At 37.3% G+C, this 19,920-nt stretch overlaps 1 pseudogene; it reads left to right on the forward strand.

Annotated features, from left to right (window-relative positions):
• Window positions 1–1,590: 1,590 nt before the first annotated feature.
• Window positions 1,591–19,920, forward strand: part of LOC100348503 (large ribosomal subunit protein uL4-like) — a 31,516-nt pseudogene continuing 13,186 nt past the window's right edge.

Genomic DNA, 19,920 nt, shown 5'->3' on the forward strand with positions numbered 1-19,920 from the left:
ATATTCTCTCTTCTGTTTCATTGACTCTGTTTTTTAGACTTTCTAATGTGTTTGTCATTTGATCTATTGAGCTCTTCATTTCATTTTTATTTCTCTTCACTATCACACTTTCCTGTTCTACTAGTTTCTGCATTTCATTTTGATTCTTCCTTAAAATTTCATTTTCAGAAGAGAGATTTTCAATCCTGTCCAATAAGGATTTCTGTAGTTCAAGGATTTGCTTTTGAAAACTTCTAAATGTTCTTATCATAAATTTTTTGAAATCTGCATTTTACATTTCTTCTATCTCATCATCTTCATAATCTTGGCTTGGGGTGTTTTTATTTGGAGGCATCATAGTGTCATCGTTTATCTTGTTCCCTTGATTTTTGTGTTTGTTGCTTGGCTTAATTAATTCTTCTTCCCTCACTGTGAGTTTTTTTTTTTTTTTTTTTTTTTTTTTTATACTATGTCTGTGTTAAGTGGACTGCCTGCTGTTGGAGGAGCCTTGGATGCTTGAGATGGGTGTGGCCTCTGAGCTCTGCTTGGTTCTTCTGTGTTACGGGTGTGCAAAGGTGACACACTCAGATTATGCATGGTAAATTGTCGCTCCCCCATTCGCGGAGGAACAACACTAGACCCTGCGCTGTTCTTTTGTCTGCTCGGCCCTTCCCGGGTTTGCTGCTGGTTCTTCCCGGGTTGCCTGCCGACCCCTCCACCTCCGTGGAAGGGCGGCTCCCCCTGCCACTTTCCCCGCTTCCGCGGGGGAGTGGCACACCGCCAGCCGGCTCTCTCAGGGGCTGCTCAGGTGTTCCTTCAGATGTTCCCGGTGCATGTTGTCTCTCTCCTCCTTTATAGTCCTCTTCAACCAATCCCAACTCTGCTACCCACACGCCGAGCACGCTGCTCTCCTCCAATCAGGAGCAGGATCAGCTCCTGCAGCTTATCAGTCAAATTGGTGAGAGGCAGCTGCGTAGAAGTTTTACTCCTCCCCAGCACCATATTGTGGGAGAGCAGATGCATAGAATAAGTCTTAATTCCAGTAACTTAGTCTAGTCTCAGTTGCTCCCCACAGTAAATCTCTCTCTTTTTATTTATTTATTTATTTATTTTATTTTTTTATTCAGGAGGTAAGTAATACCACATGGCTGAGCAGAATTGATGGTATTTAGCTTCCGATCTCTGGCTTCTACCCAAAGAGTCTGTGCCAGTTCAGTTTCTCCTGCAGACTCCCACTGGGTTGCCTGGGCTACTGAATTGTAGCACCTCAGTTCCTTAGCTCTCCCCTTTTGTTATGCATATCCAGAGTGGGGCCTGCTCTTTGTCTCTTGCTAGCCTTTGCAAGGTTGGTGGAGAGAGAAACTCCTCTGTACCAGTACCTCCCCACCTTTTTTTTTTTTTCTTCTCTCCTGTAGTCAGCCTTGTAAACTTTCCCGCCTCAAGCCCGCTCCCCTCTAGATTCTGACCGCCGTTTCCCCACCAACATCCAGGTTACTGAGCTCACCTCCCCTTCCAGCGCCAATGTTTGGACTTGGAGCCCTGGGCATCCCTGCTCTCCCCGCTGGTCCTCTGTGACACATCTACTCCCCTTCCCGCACTGGCGTGCAGACCATGCGGCTCCTGCTGCTCAGCTTCTGCGTGGTGGGCAACCTTGCTCTCCCCGTAGGTCCTCTGAGTCACAGCCACTAGATCCGGAAGAGTTTCCTCTGGAATTTTTTCCTGATCCTTTTTCTGAGGCTACCGTAACTCCACTTTTATTAAACTAAATTTTCCCAGACTATCGGTGCACGCCCTCACTATTCTGCCATCTTGGCTCCGCCTGTTGTCTCAATAAAAATATTACTTAATGAATGAAAATTGATTTCAGCTTATGCACATGTTTTTACAGAATTTTTTTCTTTATGCCAGAACATGCCTATACATTATTTTCCCTCAATTTTTATTATGGTATTTAGAATTGCATTTGATGGGCTTTGATTTATGGAAAATTACCAATTGTAATTTATCAGAGGTGATAACTTCACTTTTGTTATTGGAATATATTTTGATAGATATCAAATTCTGTAATTTTAACAGATTATACCTATTCCATTTTACAGCACTTTATTTTTTCTGTTGTTAAATATTTGTCAACCTAATTGTAGCTTTAGAGATAGTATGTCTTAAATGTTGCTTTTAAGATTTTTTCTCTTGTGGATGATGAATAATCCACAAGGTTAAACCAATGTTTAGGATACCCTATCTTACAGCTGAGTGCTGGTCCAGGTCCTGGTTACAGTGATCCTGATTCAGATCCCTACTAATATGCCAGGGAAGCATTCGATGATATCTCGAACCCTTGAGTGTCTGCCACCCACATGGGAGACCCAAAAGCAGTTTCTTGCTTATGGCTTCAGCCTTACCCAAGCTGGCTAATGTCATTAGGGGAGTGAATCACTGTATGGAAGATCTCTGTCTTTAGCATCTCTATCTCTATCATCTCTATCTCTATCTCTATCTCTGTCTCTGTCTCTGTCTCTATCTCCATCTCTATCTATCTCTATCATCTCTATCTCTATCTCTGTCTCTGTCTCTGTCTCTATCTATCTCTATCATCTCTATCTCTATCTCCATCTCTATATCTCTCCATCACCTTCATTTCAATGTCCATTTCTGTCTTGTCTATTTCCATCTTTATCACCTCTATCTATCCATCAGTCTCTTTTTTTCCCCGGAAACCTTTTATTTCATACATTTTGCAATTACAACTTTAGGAGCATGGTGATTCTTCTTACTATACCTACTCTCCCACCCAATCTTCCACTCTATCATTATCATTTCTATCTCTATATCTACTCTCCATCTCTTTATTTTCTATATCCTTGTCACTCTGTCTTTCAAATAAATAAACGTATTTATTTTTATTTTTATTTTTATTTTTTTATTTTTTGACAGGCAGAGTGGAGAGTGAGAGAGAGAGACAGAGAGGAAGGTCTTCCTTTTGCCATTGGTTCACCCTCCAATGGCCCCCGTGGCTGGCATGCTGCGGACGGCACCACACTGATCCGATGGCAGGAGCCAGGTACTTATCCTGTCTCCCATGGGGCGCAGGGCCCAAGTACTTGGGCCATCCTCCACTGCACTCCCTGGCCACAGCAGAGAGCTAGCCTGGAAGAAGGGCAACCAGGACAGAATCTGATGCCCCAACCGGGACTAGAACCCGGTGTGCTGGTGCCACAAGGCGGAGGATTAGCCTAGCGAGCTGCGGCACCGGCCCTAAATAAACATATTTTAAAAGTATTTTTCTTTGTCTTTTTTTCTTTATTCCACTTTTCATACTCTTCTTGCATTTATGAATCTACTTGAATTTGCATGTATTTGTCTTTCATCAGTACTGAAAAAGAACTATCCACTAGCTTTCTCATTTCTGCCTGTGTCCTTTTAGCTCTCTCTTCTCATGGGAATGTTAGGCATACATTAGAGAGATCAACTCTGCTTTTTATCTTTTAACTTTTATTCAATATTTTATTTTTCCTTATTGACTTCTTCTATTGTTTCCTTTTTATTTTTAAAATATATTTGAAAGGCAGAAAGGGAGAGAGAGAGAGAGATCCACTTCTCAAGTGCCAGAGCCTGGAGACAGAAGTCAAGTCAGCACAGGGCAGTGACCCCACTACAGAAGCCATTAACTGTTCCCTCCCAGGTTGAACATTAGCAGGAAGCTAGAGTCGGAAGCCAGACACACGAGGTACTCTCATGTGGATGTAGGCATCTTGTCTCCTATGCTGAATACCCATACTTATCGAGGAGGTGCTTCATTTTACAAATCTGTCATTTGCATATTTGTGCTTCCCTACTTGCATCCTTAGGCTCGCATTTTGCTCCATAAAACACTATAAGCATAATTATTCTTTAAAGTTTTGAACATTCTATGGTTTCATATCAGTGGGCAAATATGCTTATGTGTTTTTTCATGATTATTTAATGCTTCACTGAACTGTCTTAGCTTTATTATTTTAGCTTAGTATCGGGTCAGTCTCTGGCCAGAGTCCCTATAGTTTTTCAGCCATAGACTTTAATTTTTCTTTCATCTGAGTACTCTATCAGAAAAAAAATAGCATGTCTTAGAAGGAAAAATGCTCCCAGTTATGTGATAGTCATCTTTCTTGAGATCATATCTACTCTAGCTCTTATCATGTGTTTCCTGTGACTTTATCCTTCTTCCTTTGACTTCCAATGAAATTGCTTAAATATGTCCATTTTCTGTCTTTTCTACTACATTTATTGTTTAAAGCGGATCAATATCAATGTATTCAGCATAACACACAGATACCTTATACAGCATAAATATTGATTGACCTGTCCTAAATATTCATTTTACTTTATTTTTGTTTCAATATTGCAAATGTTTCTTTAAACTTACCCACGTGTACATATATATTAACATTTGTCCTCCATTAATCATATATTCTATTTACTATTTTGTGTTAAATTTGGCAAAGTGATTCTCTAAAAAGCACTTTGCTCTTCAGCTCATCAGCTTCCTTCTCCTCTTAGTGCTTCTATCTACTGCTTCCACAGTTCTCTGATACTGTAAAAAAAAAAAAAGTAAGATTAAAAAAGTTAACGAACATGTCTTTTTCATCTGAATGTGTGTCTATGGGTCTTATGCAACTATTCATTCATCCCAGAGTAGTTACAAACCATTTCTTGTTTCCCTCCTCTCTTCCTGGAACTCCTCTTAAATGTCGCTTGAGCCCTTCGCCTCTGCCGTCCATGGCTTTCATCTGCTCATGTGTTCTATCTTCCCGTTCATATTCTGTCTTCTGAATAATTTCATGTCTACCCTTTCTGTTTTGTGGATTGTCCTTTTAGCTTGATATGGCTGCTCTTTACAATGACAAACAAGATCTGAAAGGGTTTTTATCTAATTCTTCATGGAAAAGGTATTTCAGATCATGCTCTAGAATGGTTGTTTCTTTTCTTTTCTTTTTCTTTTTTTCTTTTTTTTTTTTTTTTTTTTTGACAGGCAGAGTGGACAGTGAGAGAGAGAGAGAGAGAGACAGAGAGAAAGGTCTTCCTTTTGCCATTGGTTCACCCTCCAATGGCCGCCGTGGCCAGCGCGCTGCAGCTGGCGTACCACGCTGATCCGATGGCAGGAGCCAGGTACTTTTCCTGGTCTCCCATGGGGTGCAGGGCCCAAGTACTTGGGCCATCCTCCACTGCACTCCCTGGCCACAGCAGAGAGCTGGCCTGGAAGAGGGGCAACCGGGACAGAATCCAGCGCCCCAACCGGGACTAGAACCTGGTGTGCCGGCGCCGCAAAGCTAAGGATTAGCCTAGTGAGCAGTGGCACTGGCTTCTAGAATGGTTTTGTATGTTCTCTACACCAACCCTCACAGTATCAATGGTCAAAAAATATTTATAGGTTAATTTGTATATTTGATGGTTCATGGTTTAAGGTTATGTGATATATAAATTTGAAGCTAATAAAACACATGATGCAGAGTCCTGATGTTTATAACTTCTCAGGGAAAATACACTTTTTCCCATCCCAATTTCTCCAGTACTCCCAGACAAATTTCTGCATTATATTCTGTTGATTTCATGAGTATTTTCCTGGTCTGAATTTTTACTATGGACGCAACTATTCAACATCTTTTCATTGATGAGATTTGATAAAACTCAAATATTTAAGTCACTGTCCCTATCTCCATTTTCATGTAGAAAACTCAGCTCATGCTTGTTTTAAGTGTGGATGTAGCATAGGCCATTTTCTTTGACTTTCTATACTTTTAGGAGTACATATATAATTAAATTTCTAAAATTTTAAGGCAAATTTGTTAGTATAGTAAGATTTTCCAGGTTAACCTGCTTAACAAAAATGATTATAAAGTCCAAGTTGCATTTTATTTTTTAAAAAACTACTTTTCCACAAGAGTATTACATAATTAAGAACAGTGTTTTGGTAAATACAGTTATACAATATTCACTTATTCACCATCAACTTGAGTTTCTTTTGAATATATGTCATGAGAAGAAGGACAAGAATGCTCATTTACAATAAGATATAACAGAAATAGTATATCGCACAAATAACCTAATGCAAGAACAAGTCACTCCAATTAGTAACATTCAACAATAGGAAATAGGATTTTGCTTTACAGGTGGTCAAATAATTTTAGAAAATATTCGTTAGGGCCAGTGGTGTGGCACAGTGAGTTAGGTTACCACATGTAACACTGGCATCCTATATGGCCAGCACTTCATGTCCTGGTTGCTCCACTTCTTATCTAGCTTCCCTCCAATGCACCTGTAAAAACAGCAGAAGATGACTCAAATTCCTGGGCCCTGCACTCACCTGAGAGACTTGGAAGAAGTTCCTGATGCCTGGCTTTGTGCTGTCCAACCTTAGCTGTTGAAGTCATCTGGGGAGTGAACTGGCACATGGGAGATCTTTCTCCTTCTGTCTATTTTTCTCTTGCTTTTTGTAACTTTGCCTTTCAGATAAATAAATAAACATTTTTAAAGAAAATTCCTTGTGCCTTTTGATTTTTAGTGATTTCTTTTAAAACCGTGAAAAAAGGAAACAATATTTTTTGAAAAAGTTAGAAAATATATGGTGTGTGTATATATATATATATATATATATATATAGTGATATACAGATATATGAAGTCCAGTGTACAAGGACTTAATTTGATTGGTTTTTGAAATAGTAATTACCCAACACAGTCTCTCAGCATGTTTCATTTACACAAGAGAAAACTCTTTAATTATAAGATTCTTAATTTACCCTGGTAATTTCATAAAAAATGATTAATTACTTTGAGCAATCAGTTTTACAGATAATCACAGTTCTTTATTTAAATCATTTTTAAAGAGAATGAAGGAAACCAGATAAGCTTATGCATAAAACATAAAGGAAAACTCAGTCACTTAGTAAAAATAAATCAGTGTTAAAATATTTCTTTCGACACAGTTGGTTAAAATCCTTCTGTTTTTGCTGAATAACTAATAATTATATTTTTTAAGTTCAATTGACTCTTGACAGAGCAATAGGATTTTAAGCAAACATTATTTTTAAAAATAAATGGTATTTTAGAGTGTTGACATTTAGAAAATGCAAGTTTTGTGAAATCTGTAATGCGTCTTAGAATCCTAAATGCTGAAGAAAATGAATAAAAAATTATATTTAATGGAATAAAAACAGAAGAACATTTTAAGTACATGAAGGCCCAAAGCAGGGTTCTATTATAAGCAGTCCCCTTTCGATCAAGATTACTGCTATCCAATTTTAAAACCACTTCAACTAATAATGTGTATTTATCTTAAAGATCTAACCCATGGCTCTAAACGTTGGCGTTATAGTAGAATTACATGGTGAGATTTTAAATAATACTCATTTCTTGGTCTCACTTTGGTCCAATTAAATCAGAACAGTTTGAGGAAGGGAGTAAGTAGTTTGAAACGTTCCACATTATTTTAAGATGTGGGTGAGATTAAGAGATAATGAACCTGTGTGTAATAAAAGCCAATGTACATACTTAACTATTGTAAAATGCCTGAAATAGAAAAAAGGAAAATCATGCAGGAGAATGAAGTATCTGCAAAAATTCAGACAGAGTGGATTTTTTTTTTTAATTTTGTCATTTGTTTAGAAATAAATTTAGAATATGAATTGATTTATAGGATCAAAGGAAATAAAAGCTATCAGATTAAGTTTATATAAATTATTAATTTTGTTAATTTACACTTTTATATTTAACTTTAGTAAAAAGCAAAAACTTTTGGTATCTGTTTTAGTATCTATATTTATAATGCTTGAAAAATGGCCAAAATATGGATTGTTTAATTTTATACTTACATGAAAGGAAATAGTTTTTGAATAAAAGGTAAGAAACATTAGAATTTCATTGATGCATCACTGCACAACCCCCACTTTTTGGTTTCATTTGCAAACAGTGGTTGAATAGCCTTAATTCTTTACCAATAGTGTCTTACCTTAAGTGAAATGATTTGCCTTTCATTATCCTTTTTACCTGTTTTAATTTTAAAAGATTTATTTATTTATTCGTAAAGGAGAGAGAGATTGATTCACCATCCACCAGTTACCTCACCAAATATCTACAACAGCTTAGGGTGGAGCCAGAAACCCCATCAGTATCTTCTGAATGCCTAGTAGAAATTCCAGTAATTTCAGCCAACTTCAGCTGTGTTTCCAGGTATATTAGGAAGGAGTTGCATCATAGGTGGAGGAGCTAAACCTCGCACAAGGTACTCTAAACCCTCTACACAACAACCTCTCACAAAGTACATTCTAAGCCCTCTGCACAACACCTGCCTTAACCTCTTTAATGTATTATTTGTCTAGATATTCAAAACACCATTCTCTACCCTTCACTTTTATTTTTATATTTCCATGTGAAACAGACTAATGATGATATACCTGATTTTTAAGTGTGTCTTATTATTGCAGTGCTATTTTGGAAATATAAACAAGAAGTAATATTGTGTTAAAAGCAAAGTTCAAAAAAAAAAAAAAAAGCAAAGTTCCACTCTAATAATTCATCTGAAAATAGCAGTAAGGATAAACAAAATGGACTGTGTCAACTCTTGAAAATAATGAAGGAGGACATCAGCAGACCAGAAAATTGATGAATTTTGGAATAGATGAAGCATATTGTATCCAGTTGCCAGAGAAACCAATCATTTTCTGTTACCAAACTTAGGTTGTGAGGTCTACTGCTGGCTAATCGACAAGAGAACATGTTTCTCTAAGAGCAACCAGAAGCTTTGCAGTATCAGAGGAGGAACAGTTGGCAGTAAGAGCTTTTCTGGTTAGCAAGAAAAAATAAAAGTAAAAAATACCAGTCTAGGAGTTTCAACATTATTCTCTTTAAGAGGCAACAATCTTGGTGGTGGAAATTCAGGTTTAACAGACAGATTTTATTGTGATGAGTAAATTGAAAAAGATGCTACTATAGAATTAAATGGGAGGTCAATAAAATGTACATCTAAAGATAAAAAAAAGGATACCTGTAGAAAATAAATTCCCTAACAATTTTTTAAGGTTGTTAACTACCACTTTTTAAATATTCCTTATTCATTTTTTATATAATTGCCTTAGGCAGCTTTGCTAGAGTTAAAATACCAGGCCTGAAACAACAGAAGGCTGCTTCTGATGCCAGCTTCTTCCTAATGTCCACCTTGGAAGGCAGCTGACGATGGCTTAAGTGCTTGGGTCCTGGCCACCCATGTGAGATATCATGTGATATACCTGGATTGAATAAATAAATAAATAAATAAAATGAATAAAATAAATGAATACAAATTTAAAGTTTTAACAAGTAACTACTGAAGGAACAATATGTGATATGTAAGGGTATAATGACATATGCCGGCATTAAAACACTTCATTTAGAAGAATTCTATAAATTTCTTCAAGAATGTTAGCTTTAGAATCCTCTAGAGTCCCCTTCTTGCTCCATTAAACATAGCAAGATATAAAGTAAGTTACCTATTATACCACATATTAAGTAGTTGAGAAGTTGTCAAAACTTCAACTTTACAGTCAGATCATAGTGATGTTAGTTTCATGGAAGGCTCCTTAATGCTTAGATTCCAGTATACGAATCTTTTTGAAAATAAGTCTTTATCATTCATCTTAAAAGAGCTGATGAATGTCATTTGGTAAATTTTCTCATCAAACATAATACAGGAATATATTGAAAGAAAAATATATATCAGAAACTTCTGTACAAAGTGAGTTACAAAAGAACAGATACAACAGATTATATTTTACTTTTTATCAGTTGATTAGGGTGCTATTTATGAAGTCAGTGCCCTGGATATTTACATCAAGACATACTTGGAAACTGGATTATTCATTTCCTAAATATTTTGGAACAGCAACCTGCAGCCATACTGAGAGATGTAGTGATAATCCATTTACCTATGCATTGAACAGAAATAAGATGTTTTTAAAAATTCTCATTGCTATCCCGGTACTGTTTAAGATGATAATTAGTGGTGGGCGGCTCCAAGATGGCTAAATAGAGAGGGCAAGCACTGATAGTCCGAGAAAAGATATTTTAATAAAAGTGGAGATACTGTAGTTTCAGGGAAGAGTTAGGGGAAAAATGCAGAGAAAACCTTTCAGAACTAGTGGGACATGGTGGAACTACGTGGAGGGCACAGGTGCCCATGGCTCGGGACCCCAGCTGCTGAGTCTACACAACATCGTTGGAAAGGGAGGTGAGGTGAAACTGTAGTAGCCAGAGACACTGGCGGAAAAGCAGCAGGAAGAGCCTAGAGGGAACGAGGCTTGAAGCCCCGTGGAGGAAAGTTCACTAGGATAATTAGAAGAAAGAAAATAAATAAATAAATAAAAGGGACCAGTACGGACACGATTCTCTCTCTCCACTCATCTAACAAAGGCAAACAAGACAAAGAGCAGGTGCCATTTTGGACATACCTAACAGCTGCGCCAGCTCAGGGCTGCGCCCACCCTCAGCCAAGCAGAAAAACCTGACTCCGGTGGGGAGAAATAACAGGAGGTTAAGACATAGTGAATGTGTGGAGCTTATGAACTGGAACTGTGAAAAAAAATGGAGGGTGTGTGGGAGAACTCATGGAGTGCCTGAGACGCACTCTCTCAGTTGAAGACACCACAAACTCAGTAACCTTGGCAATCCAGTGGGAGACATTGCAGGGGAATCTGATCTTACACTGAGGACTGCACATATCCTTTGTGTGGTCCTTGGGACAGAGCAGACAAATATTATTCCCACTGGGGCTAGTGTTTGGGCACTGATTGCCATCAAGGAGAAGAGCTCAGCTGAGCAGAATTACTCCCCATCTGGATTAAGAAAAAAGAGGGAGAGATTTACCATGCCAAAAATGTGTGTTTCACCTTTGGCACACCCTTAACACTGAAGAACTGAATAGAGCTCTCTGGCCACACCCATCACAAGCCTCTAGAGATTCACCAAAGCAGACAGTCCTCTTAATCTAGAGTCATAGTATATAACAAGAAAAGCCACCACAGTTAGAAAAAAAGAAACCAAAGAATATCTCCACAATGCCAAACAACAAATGCAAAAACCGAGGAAACAAGAACAAGGAAGACATCATGATGCTCCCAAATTAACATAACACTCAAATTTACAAGATATGGAGATGATGAGATAGAAGAAATGAAAGATATGGAATTCAAAAAATTTATGATAAAAACATTTAGAAGTTATCAAAAACAAATGCGGCCGTTGCCACGGCTCAATAGGCTAATCCTCCACCTAGCAGCACCAGCAACTGGGTTCTAGTCCCGGTTGAGGCGCCGGATTCTTTCTCGGTTGCCCCTCTTCCAGGCCAGCTCTCTGCTGTGCCCCGGGAAGGCAGTGGAGGATGGCCCAAGTGCTTGGGCCCTGCACCCCATGGGAGACCAGGAGAAGCACCTGGCTCCTGCCATCGGATCAGCACGGTGCACCGGCTGCATCATGCCGGCTGCGGCAGCCATTGGAGGGTGAACCAACAGCAAAAGGAAGACCTTTGTCTCTCTCACTATCCACTCTGCCTGTCAAAAAAAAGTGCACAAACTACAGAAATCCATACAGGACAAGACAGAAAATCTCTCTTGTGAAAACGAAATCTTAAGAAGGAATCAAAATGAAATGAGGAATTTATTAGAACTTGAAATTAAGATATTGAGGAGAAACCAAAATGAAATGAAGAATTCAATAGAACAAATGAAAAACACATTTGAGAGTCTTAAAAACAGAATCAGTGAGGTAGAAGAGAGAACATCAGACTTAGAAGACAGAGCACAGAAAATTATACAGTCAAACCAAAGAAAAGAAGAGGAAATTAGAAATATAAAAAAATATTGATGGGCATCTATAGGATACTATTAAAAAAACCAACATTTGGGTTCTAGGAGTTCCTGAAGGTATGGAGAGAGAGAAAGGATTACAAGGCCTTTTTAGTGAGAAACTGGCAGAAAACTTCCTGGGTTTAGAGGACAGAGACATCCAAGTACAGGAAGCTCATAAAAGCCCAGTAAACATGACCAAAAGAAATCCTCACCATGACAAGTTGTAATCAAACTCAGCACAGTAAAATATAAAGAAAAGATTCTAAAATGTGTAAGAGAGAAACATCAGATTACTCTCAGAAGATCTCCAATCAGACTCACAGCAGACTTCTCATCAGAAACCCTACAGGCTAGGAGGGAATGGCAAGATATAGACCAAGTATTGAGAGAAAAAAAACTGCCAGCCCAGAATATTATACCCTTCACAGCTCTTATTTGTAAATGAAGGTGAAATAAAGACCGTTCATAGCAAACAGAAATAGAAAGAATTTGTCACCACTCATCCACCCCTGCAAAAGATGCTTAAAGATGTGTTATACACAGAACACAGACACATGGCCATTAATATAAAAGAAGGTAAAGGAAGAAAACCTCCCAGTAAAAGATCACAGGAAGTTCAAAGCATATATTAGAAAATATCTTGGGGAAAATGGCAGGGCAAAGTTGCTACTTAGCAATAGTCACATTGAATGTAAATGGCCTCAACTCCCCAGTTAAAAGATACAGACTGGCTGAATGGATTAAGGAACAAAACCCATCTATTTGCTGCTTACAAAAATTACATATTTATAACAAAGATGCATGCAGATTGAAAGTGAAAGGTTGGAAAAAGATATTCCATGCCAACAGAAACCAAAAAAAGCAGGTGTAGCCATATTAATATCATAAAAATAAACTTTGACACAAAAACTGTTAAGAGAGAAAGAGGGGCACTATATAATGATTAAGGGATCATTTTAACAGGAAGATATAATTATTATAAATGTATATGCACCTAGTTACAGTGCTCAAGTTTATTTAAAAGATATGTTAAGGGACTTAATGGGAGACTTAGACTACAATACAATAGTACTGGGGGAATTCAATACGTCACTTTCAGATATAGACAGATCAACTGGAGAGAAGATCAACAAGGAAACAGCAGATTTAATTGAAACTATAGCCCAAATGGATCTAACAGATATATACAGAACTTTTCAGCCTACACTTAAAGAATTTACATTCTTCTCAGCAGTACGTGGAACCTACTCTAGGACTGACCACATACTAGGCCATAAAGCAAGTCTCAGCAAATTCAAAAGAATTAGAATCATACCATGCAGCTTCTCAGACCACAGTGGAATGAAGCTGGAAATTAACAACTCAGGAATCCCTAGAGCATATGCAAACCCACAGAGACTTAACAACATGATCCTGAATGAACACTGGGTCATAGAAGAAATCAAAAGAGAAATCAAAAACTTTCTGGAAGTAAATATGGATAACAGCACAACATATCAAAACTTATGGGATCCAGCAAAAGTAGTGTTAAGAGGAAAGTTTATAGCAATCGGTGCCTACATCAAAAAATTGGAAAGGCACCAAATAGATGAGCTATCAATACATCTCAAGCATCTAGAAAAACTGAAGCAAACCCGACCCAAATCTAGTAGGAAAAGAGAAATAATTAAAATCAAAGAAGAAATCAACAGGATTGAATCCAAAAAAACATTACAAAAGATCAGACAAAGAGCTGGTTTTTTTGAAAAAAATAAACAAAATTGACACCCCATTGGTCCAACTAACTAAAAAAAGAAGAGAAAAGACTCAAATCAATAAAATCAGAGAAGAAAGAGGGAATGTAACAGACACCACAGAAATAAAAAGAATCATCAGAGATTACTACAACAAGTTGTATGTCAGCAAACAGGGAAATCTATCAGAAATGGATAGACTGCTGGACACATGCAACCAACCTAAATTGAACCAGGAACATAGAAAACCCAAACAGACCAATAACTGAGACAGAAATTGAAACAGTAATAAAGGCCCTCCCAACAAAAAAATGCCCAGGACCAGATGGATTCACTGTTGAATTCCACCAGACATTTAAAGAAGAACTAACTCCAATTCTTCTCAAACTGTTCAGAACAATCAAAAAAGAGGGAATCCTCCCAAATTCACAATTGATCATAATGATAGGTCTAAGAGTCAAAGGGATCACATAAACAAGATGAGTATCTGCTATTACTAACTGATAGAATTTAGAAGGAGTGAACAATCCAACATGGGAAGCAGGATACATAGCAGACTCATAGAATGGCAGAAGTCCTAAACAGCACTCTGGCCTCAGAATCATCCCATAAGACATTTGGATCTGGCTGACGCCATAAACAAGAGTGTCAATTGTTAAGTCACCAACAGGAGTCACTGCACACATACTCCCCATGTAGGATCTCTGTCCTTAATGTGTTTTCCAATGTGAATTAAAGCTATAGCTAGAATTCAAACTGTGCTTTGCACTTTGTGTTTCTGTGTGGGTGCAAACTGTTGAAATCTTTACTTAAGATATACTAAATTGATCTCTGTATATGAAGATAAGTGAAAATGAATCTTGATGTGACTGGAATGGGAGAAGGAGTGGGAGATGGGAGGGTTGCAGGTGGGAGGGAAGTTATGGGGGGAAAAATCCATGTATTCCAAAAGCTGTACTTTGGAAATTTGTATTTATTAAATAAAATTTAAAAGAAATAGATGATACTTAGCAAAATGTGATATCTTATTTCCACAAAGATCCTAAAATTTCTGGTATTCTAAGCATTAATATGCATAATTCAAGTTTAAATATGTATAGATAAGTTAATTGAAAAATCACTCTGGATGTTTATTATACAATTTAAAAATGCATTTATATGTACTACATTTCTAAAAGTTCAAAAGTGAAAATACAAAATGACTACTATGTTATTTTCCAATGTACATAGGTTTTTATGAAAAAATAAAATAGCACCATGCATTTTGAATGTAGCTAAACTCATTATATCTAACAAAATTGAATTTAATACCACTATTTTAGCTAAATGTTTTGAAAATTAGTAAACCTATTATCCATTTTAGTGCTACATAAATAATTAATTTTTTTCTTGATTTCTAACTTTATGATTACTAGTTTTATGATATCTTTTATGACTATAAAGTTAATGAGATTTTATTATTCAAAAAGCTATAAGTGGGCAGTTTGGTACATTATATTGAGGTGTCACTTGAGATGCCTGCATTCCATAGCGTACATGCTGGATTGAGTCCTGTGCTTCTGATCCGGGTCCTGCTAATATGTCTGGCAAGACCATAAGTAGATGATGGCTCAAGTTCTTAGGACCCTGCAACTCACATGAATGCCCTCAATAGAGTTCCTGTCTCCTGGTTTTCACCTTGCTTGACTCTGATTACTGCTGGCATTTAGAATGTGAATGATTGGATAGAAGATTTCTCTCTCCTTCATCTCTCTTTCCATTTCTCTCCATTATTCTTTCATTCTGCCTTCAGATAAATTAAAATAGAGAAACACTTTTTTTCGTTTTTCAAAATGAGTTATATCGGCCAGCGCCACGGCTCACTAGGCTAATCCTCTGCCTGCGGCACCCACACCCCAGGTTCTAGTCCCAGTTGGGGTGCTGGATTCTGTCCTAGTTGCTCCTCTTCCAGTCCAGCTCTCTGCTGTGGCCTGGGAAGGCAGTGGAGGATGGCCCAAGTGCTTGGGCCCTGCACCTGCATGGGAGAACAGGAGGAAGCATCTGGCTCCTGGCTTCGTCAGATCGGCAAAACACACTGGCTGGGGTGGCCATTTGGGGAGTGAACCAATGGAAGGAAGACCTTTCTCTCTGTCTCACTCTCTCTCAATGTCTAACTCTGACTGTCAAAAAATAAAAAAAGTACTACATCAATAGGATCACAAGTGGCTATATTGCCTAACCTCAACAACTCTTATGGTATTGATATAATTTCTTATCATTATTTTTAAATCTGGATGAAGATTAAAAAGTATGATATTCTCTTTATAACTATTAATCTATTTTTAAAAGGCATACAATTACTAGAGGAAAATATAGGTGAAATGCTGCAAGATATTGGCATGGGCAAAGACTTCTTAGATAAGACCCTAGATGCACAGAAAATAAAGGCAAAAATATACCAATGGGATTACATCAAGCTAAGAAAATTCTGCACAGCAAAGGAAAAGACTCAATAAATTAAAGGGACAACAGCTAAAATGGGAGAAAATATTTGGAAACTGCACATCTGATAAAGTATTAACATACAGAATATATAAAGAGTTCAACAAACTCTAAAACTACAAAATAAGCACTCAAGTTTAAAAATGTGCTAACAATTAAAACAGGTATTTCTCAAAGGATGAAATTTCCAATAGACTCATGAGAAAATGCTCAGGATCACTAGCCCACAAGGCAATACAAATGACACAAAAATTTAAAAAATAGCAAATACTGGTGAGGATGTGGGGGAAAATGCACCCTAACCTACTATTTGTGGGAATGTAAACTAGTACAACCATTATGGAAGACAATATGGAGGTTCCTAAAAAAACTGAACATCACAATACCATATAAATCAGCAATCTCACTTTTGGGAAATTAAATCAGCATATGAGTTATTTGAACCCCAATGTTTATAGAATCTCAAGTCACTATAGCTAAGTTACAGAATCAACAAAGATGTCCATCAACTGATGACTGGACAAAGAAATCGTCAGGTATCTATCTATCTATCTATTGATAGATATAGATATACAGATATACACATATTGATATCTGTATATCTATATCTATGATGGAATACTACCCAGCTATAGAAAGAATGAAATCCTCTCTTTCATATCAAAGTAGATGTAACTGAAGACCATTATTCCTCAAGAAATAACCCAGTCACAAGAAGAAAAATTCATATATTTTCTCTGAATTGTGGTTAATAATATAAAGAGTACAAAAATATAAGGTATATGAGCTAAATTGACACTTTGAGATTTTATTATTGTTAATAGCCCTTGACTATATTTTTCAGGAGCAATGGTTTTTATACTCACTACTTGCTAAATTCTTTAGTGGAAGGTTAGACTTGTGACTAAAAAGTAAATTAAAGTATGTCATGGTGAAATTGAAGGAAAAATAAGAAAAGGAGGAGGAAGGAGGATAGGAATGAAGTAGGGAAGGAAGTATCATTTTTTTCTTAAAACTACATATATGAAATATGTGCAATTTATTTCCCTTATATAGATAAAATATTTTAAAAAAATGTACAATTAAATACTGATTTTGAACTAAGCATGCTAGGAGTAAAATATTGGTATTATCTACCCTCTAATCTCCAAAATTCTCCAAATCCATACCCAGTAAGTCATTCCGACTCTCTGTTTCCAATTGTTCAAGAAAAACATTGGCAATTCCAAGGAATTTCATATCTGTTGAAGAGAGTTAAAATGCATCTACCTTGCATAGAACAGCTCCAGTTTACATTTTATAGGTAGAGCAGCTCTAGGAAGAGTTTGCACAATAGTTTCCTCACTAATCTCCCTGCTTTCTTTTTTGCTTCCTTGTAATCTATTTTCACAAAGCTATCATAAGTGACATGGCAAATTGTTAAAGATGTTACTGTTTTTCAATTTCCAACCATTCGTCAGCTGCCTGTCAAAGAAAAAAGCAAAATCCTTACCACTTACTTTAAGCCCCCTGCAATCATATCCCCTATTAGGTCTCTATTCTCCATCACACTGGCATCCTTACTGGAAAATTACAGGTACGTAGCTATCCCATGGCCTAATCTGGAGCTTCTACTTCCTGAAAATGTTATTCTCTGTAATGCTTTCAGCTCACTGTCTCATAACCATTCATACAGAAACATTCAATGAAACCTTCAGCAACTACCCCGTTCAGAATCTAATAACTATTACTAGCCAGTCTCTCAGTTGCTACATTTTTCTTGCTTGCTTTCATTTTTAGCCATAGAACTTAACAACAGCCAGCAAACTGCCAATTATAATGTGTAATATAATTCATTGGCTTAATTGTAATACTAGAATTGTGTCTCCATCAAGCCGAGACATTCCTGTTATCTATTATTGGCTTTTACCAAAGCCCCTAGACATTTGAACAGCATAGAGTAAGTTGCTCTATAAAACTAGCTACAAAGAATGAAAAACCATTCTTAACAATATTTTACAATGAGTATATGTTCATCTTATGGGCAAACTATAATTTATTTAAAAAATCCCCAAATTTTCAATTTTAAAGACCATCATTTCTACAAAAACACCTGTATGTGTATAAATGTATATGAGGGGACTTTAGAAAATTTATAGAAAAATTGTATTAAAAGATGAGGAGTTTAGGATTGGGTGTTTGACTTAGCTATTAAGATGTTAATTAAGATATCTACATCTCATGTTATAGTGTGTGGGTTCAATATCCACCCAGAGTTCCTGATTTTGGCTTCCTTCCAAAACAATCTAGGAGGAAGCAGTGATGCTCAAAGTAATTGGGCTACCGCCATCTACATGGGAGACCTCAACTGATTTCCAGTTTTGGATATGGGCTCAGCCAAGCCTAGAATCTCTGTATTTATATATATATATATATATATATATATATATAAAATATATGCATATATATCAAATTATATGCATTTAGATTAAACATTTCATGAATCTTCTGAGGACCTATCACATGTAAAGGTATATATGACCATGCCATTCATGTATACATACAAGCTCTTATCTAAAATTTATAAGTGATGTTGTTTCTTTATGTACCAAGTATGATTTTATTTTTATTTTTTTAAATTTTTTTTTGATGGGCAGAGTGGACAGTGAGAGAGAGAGACAGAGAGAAAGGTCTTCCTTTTGCCGTTGGTTCACCATCCAATGGCTACCGCAGGAGCCAGGTGCTTATCCTGGTCTCCCATGGGGTACTGGGCCCATTTACCTGGGCCACCCTCCACTGCACTCCCAGGCCACAGCAGAGATCTGGCCTGGAAGAGGGGCAACCGGGACAGAATCCGGCGCCCCGACCGGGACTAGAACCTGGTGTGCCAGCGCCGCAGGCGGAGGATTAGCCTATTGAGCCGCATTGCCGGCCTCCGAGTATGATTTTAAAGCTGGTATTCTGGGTGTTCACAAAATTTCAATACAAAGAATTGGTAATCCTATTATTAAATTGAATAGCTCAGTATAATTATAGCAAAATACCTCTTTCCCATTTCACATTTTAATGAACTGTCCAAATCTGTAGGGTAGTAGTGGTAGCGGTTGTAATACTGATTTTTATTTTCGCTTAAATGTTTTCAGATGATTTCTAATCCTCAAAATTTAAGGCTAACATATATGTATTGATCCACTGTAACATGTATATGTCAACCTGGAACTAGTATATACAGAACATCACTGCACTTCTATTTATGTGTCATTGTTTTTACTTTGCATTAGTAGCCTAGAACTAGAAATGATTTTGTCACATGTCTTGCTATAATAAACCTTTTCCATTTCAGACTTAAGCATGCCATCCTTCTTTTTTCTTTTTTCTTTCTTTTTTTTTTTTTTTTTAATTTGACAGGTAGAGCTAGACTGTGAGAGAGAGGGAGAGAGAGAGAGAGAGAGAGAGAGAGAGAGAGAGAGAGAGGTCTTCCTTCTGTTGGTTCACCCCCAGTGGCCACTCTAGCCGACACACTGTGCAGATCCGAAGCCAGGAGCCAGGTGCTTCCTCCTGGTCTCCCATGCAGGTGCAGGGCCCAAGCACTTGGGCCATCCTCCACTGCCTTCCCCAGGCCACAGCAGAGAGCTGGACTGGAAGAGGAACAACCGGGACTAGAACCCGACGCCCACATGGGATGCCGGCACCACAGGCTGAGGATTAATCAAGTGAGCAACGGCGCTGGCCCCTGCCATTCTTCTTATGAATCACCAAAGTTAGGGAGGCCTGGAGAACTATGCATTTATATCAGAAGTGGGGTTTAGCAATGATGCATTTTATTGCAAGATTAGTAAAATTAAATGTAAAAAATTGCTGTTTATATCACTAATATATTTTAATACTATTTATAAG

The sequence above is a fragment of the Oryctolagus cuniculus genome, chromosome 8 (assembly GCF_964237555.1).
Source record: "Oryctolagus cuniculus chromosome 8, mOryCun1.1, whole genome shotgun sequence".
In the NCBI taxonomy this organism is placed as follows: domain Eukaryota; kingdom Metazoa; phylum Chordata; class Mammalia; order Lagomorpha; family Leporidae; genus Oryctolagus; species Oryctolagus cuniculus.